Source organism: Mya arenaria, chromosome 7 (assembly GCF_026914265.1).
Source record: "Mya arenaria isolate MELC-2E11 chromosome 7, ASM2691426v1".
Taxonomy (NCBI): domain Eukaryota; kingdom Metazoa; phylum Mollusca; class Bivalvia; order Myida; family Myidae; genus Mya; species Mya arenaria.
This window is the reverse complement of record NC_069128.1, coordinates 52,856,319-52,861,032: the sequence shown is the minus strand read 5'-3', so window position 1 is coordinate 52,861,032 and position 4,714 is coordinate 52,856,319. Positions and strand designations below refer to the sequence as shown.

The 4,714-nt window shown below is 34.3% G+C and overlaps 1 long non-coding RNA gene across 1 annotated transcript; it reads right to left on the bottom strand.

The window, feature by feature from the left end:
- Positions 1–235: 235 nt before the first annotated feature.
- On the bottom strand, positions 236–4,089 carry LOC128239999 (uncharacterized). Its single transcript, XR_008261991.1, has 3 exons — positions 3,841–4,089; positions 3,388–3,554; positions 236–891 (listed from the first exon to the last, which is right to left on the bottom strand). It is a non-coding gene; the product is annotated as an uncharacterized LOC128239999 (long non-coding RNA).
- Positions 4,090–4,714: the final 625 nt, after the last annotated feature.

The following is a 4,714-nucleotide window of genomic DNA, read 5'->3' as shown; positions in this document are numbered from 1 at the left end:
ACATTCTGGGGCCACCTTATCAACAAGCCTGTGGCAAAATACTGTAAGATCATAACAAGAAAAAACAAAATTAATAATTCAACTTGCCATTTCAAATGAACTCTGTAACATCTACAACCAAATTATTTTTCAGTCTTTAATTACCATGGAGAAAGAAGTATTCAATCCAAATAATAATCCAAACATTTGTTACATTACTTTCAACACAAAAAGGTAATGCATTTCTTACCCATTTAAACTAATATTGTCCTTGACTGACTTGTTATTAATGTTTAATCATGATATATAGTTGCCAAGGCAGCCATCATTGCAAAATTCGGTCTTGTTACAAAAATCTATGGTCACCACTTGATGTGATAAAAGAAACAAAATAATAGCATATTTGAAAGAGGGATCAGATAAAAGTATGTTAGAAATCACTTTGGGTAGCTATGCAGATGATCATTGGCCATGTAAAAATGGTTGTTCACAGAAAGCTTTTAACAATGAATAATTATTAATCAAGGGGATATAATCATCAGCATTCACATTAATGTGTTTAAAGTCTCATTGCCATCTGTTACAAGCAGAAGCAATTTCAAAACAGTTAAATGAAGCTCAAACAAAGTTTACCAGCAGGTATAAATTGCATTGTTCATTCAATGACATGGTTCCCAAAAACTGCACATATGCCACGGATGCAATAAATTTCCAATAATCTCATTCATCATTGATTTTAAACCCAGTTTTCAAATTAGGAATTATTTTGAAGAGGTATGGCTGCCTCCACAGACAGTCTTGTAGGCCTGACATTGCCTGGACATTTGAAGAAGCTTTGGTATCTTGAAGAGTCTTGTCCAGCCACAGCTCTTTTTGCCTTTGAAGACTCCTTCTTACTCACTGGCTCACATCCTGCATACAAATAGTCTAGTATAGATAACATTGATTGGAAACAAACACGTATCAAATTATTAAAATATAATTGCAGTGAAAAACACAATTATTTATATACAGTAAAACTGAACGTCGTTGAACAAGCGGGCAATTTTGCAATGACAGTTGAAAGGCAATTGATAAGGTGTGAATTTTTTTGACAATTATGAAAAGTTAATGACGAGAAGTTAATTGTGAGAAATGTAATTGAGTAATAAAAAATGAATAAACACTACCATATCAATCCAACATCAGAATCTCTGTAAATAATTACTTTTTGTTACTATGCTTTGCAATATGGCCATTTTGTAAAAAAAAGTCGATTTATTGATATTTATTTTTCATTTTATATATAGTATAGTAAACAACCTTTGAACATAAGAGCGATTTCCACAACGCAACACATAATCGGTGTCTTAGCAAACAGACTACTATACACTGAAATATATTACATAATAGACTTGAGAATTGAAAATCGGGTCATTCGAAACATCGGTTCCCTCGATGTTTAGGCTTGGTCCCCGGCGACTACAAGCGATCGCAGTTTTACTGTACCTAAGAACTTGACAAAAGTGTTGGGAATCAGACTATGGTCTGCTATGAACTTCAAGTTCAGGGAGCAAAATTTCTTATCCAAATCACAATATTTTCCCTCAAGTAATTTTTTTTCTACAAATACTATATTTCCAATACCACATTGAGGTATGTGTGTGCATTTTTTGTCCTGAGCATTTCTTGGTATATTTGTGTTGGGAGATGTCTGAAGTTCATTTTTAGCGAGGGTCAGGACAGCTTGGATCTCCCAAGTTATATGTTATTGATTACTGCCACATTCCAATATAATGTTTTAACTGAAAATGCAAGTTATGGCGGCCATCTTGGGCACCATCTTGGATTTCTCTATCTTCAACACGTGTTTGCAATTAATCACACCAGCTCCATATATTTGTGACTTTGCCAAACATTTTGGTATATACCATTGCTTGTTTTACTTTCGTTTACAGTCTTCACCAAAATCCAATGATTGTCACTAAACTATTAATGCCAATACAGGTGGTATATAACCTTTAAAGGACCTTAACTGTAATTTATTCTCAAGTTAAATGCTTCATACATGATACATTGCCACAGATCATTCATTTTGTAAGTATTTAAAGTATTGATGTATACAGCAGGGTTCTCAATAAGTTTCAGTTGAACCGGCGCAAATAATAAAGTAACCAACCAGCTTCTACTTATTCTACTGAAAATTCATTTGGTTTTCCAAATTTGAACCGGCCCTATTGCCATTTGAACCGTCCATTTTGGCCGGCAGCCGGTTCTTATTGAGAACACTGAATACATATAAATTATCATTCAATTGCCAAAAAAACTTATATAAATATTGTTTGTTGATTAAAAATACAAGTAGAAAATTGTTCAGAAAAATCGATATAAGGAGGTGGTACGTAATAGTCTGGTGTATATTACCAGAATATCTTTTGCGGTTCTCATTTGGCTTATTATGATGGGAAATGATAACATATTATTTAAATATGCTCTTTAAACGCAATATTGCATTAGTTTGCAAATGATTAAAAACATAATATGCGGTAAATAACTGATATTTAAAAACTTTTTTACATTTCGACCTTGAAATGACCTTGACCTTTGCTGGCCTTGAAGTTGATGGTCAGCGTGTTAGAAAGCTTAGCACATGTACACAACTCAATTCAAACATTTAAGTCAATAAACGTTTATGTTAAATATTTATAATAAATACTGTAAGACTAGTCATAAGCTTAGAAAACGGCGGTAATCTTGGCTGTTATCTTGGTTACCATGGTAACCTGAGGGATGCCAGTTGTCCAATCTCGCTAATGAACTTCAGACATCCTCCGACACAAATATACCAAGAAACGCTCTGGACAAAGAATGCACACAAAAACTTCTAGGGATTAGACTATAATTTTTAACATGCACATTGTTCCAGGTATATATATGTTTACTGTTGCTGTACTTTTTTCTGAGAAAAGTCACAACACAGCACTATAGCATCATTAGTATGACATCATTTTGTTGAAATTCATTGGGTTACAACAGTGTTGCATATTTTTTTAAATCAAATTTAGCATAGTTTTCAGTGCAACACTGTATGCAACTCAAGTTACGACAGTGCTGCATAAATGAAAATAGTCAAATTAAGATACGACTTTTGGACAACTTATCATTTTAAGAACTTAAAAATCAATATTTTTCAAAAATATTTTTATGACAGATGGAAAACTGTTAAAGCATGTGAACAATGCAAAAACATCATTTTGTGAAACAATGGAGTTATGGCACTTATAATTGCGGCACTTATAATTGCGTTGAGCCCTTGAAATATATTACATAATTATGTTCACTTTGTATGTGTATCACAGATGCAAAATGTGTACACATAGAATACCGGAAATATCTAAAAGATTGCAAGAAATAACAACAAAATTATACCTTTGTCCTGACCATTTGGATTTTTGAACAGATTTTTCTTGGCTTACAAGAAGCCTGGTGAGCTATCCAAACTAGCTAGGTAATATTGTGGCCAAGGGCAGAGGAATGGCACACTCGCTGGTTACAGCCACCTATGTTAGTGTTTTAACATTGCAGAAATTGAGAACCTGAAAAATAGGAAAATCAAAATAATCAATCAATATACAAGAACATCAAAATATAATTTATCTATTATGTACATGCAAGTCTAACTTGACATTTAATATCATGTATAAATTATGTGATTTTAGAAATCATGGGATCATGTGATCATGTTTCACAATCAAAGGTACACTTTTATTGTTCAATCTATAGTTTTAAAACCTGCATATTTAAAAGTGTATGATCACTATCATCAGAGGCTGTGTTAGCGTGTATTATATTAAAATCAAACCAATTTTTTTCATGATTTACCTTTATATTTTCCACAGTGCCAATCAGTCTGGAACTTGGTATGAATTTGCCCAGCAATAACATCCAACGTATTGACTTGTCACAGACAGAAGACATAGATTTCTTGTGTAATCCTACAATTTTTATGTGTGATTTATTGCATACTGACATCCTAGCAAAAAGAGTGTCATGAAAATTTTGTAAAATTAGACAAATAGTTGGAATACTGGTTGTAACTACTGTGAAATCATTAGGAATCATGGAACATTAATTTTCCATGGATTTAGTGGGTTCGTCTCTGTTCATGACCCTTTAATTACCAGACAAGTGATAATTGACATGGGTATCTGCGCTTATGCACCAGTCAATTGTAACCACGCCCCCCAGGTCCGGAGGTATACTGGGGTAGCCGGGGAAATGGGCCGTGTTTATACCTTCCAGGTGGCCCTGCAGTGCTAGGTGAATGCTTTAGTTTTGTGTTCGCAAAAATATAACGGGGAATAGGCCTAACCTAAGGTCCCATGGGTGTGGGGCCATTTGATGGGGATTTTACCATCTGTTCGTCCCCGCAAGGCGGGGATTTTACCCGGGGTTGGCTGGACCGAAAGTCAAAGTCCCCGCTATTCCCCGGACCTGGGGGGGGGGGCGTGGTTACAACTGACTGGTGCATTATTGATATACTGTCAAAATGAAGACTATCATAATGTGCACAATGTAGATATGAAGATGATACATAACAGGAGGTCACTTTCCATTCAACAACAATGCCAAATATGTATACAGTACAATAGTTACTATTACCAGTATTGGTGCTGTTTGTTATAACAGCATCTTTTCAAAACTTGCTCTTCATATTCATTAAATAACACATATAACAAGTTATCAACAGTTTAAC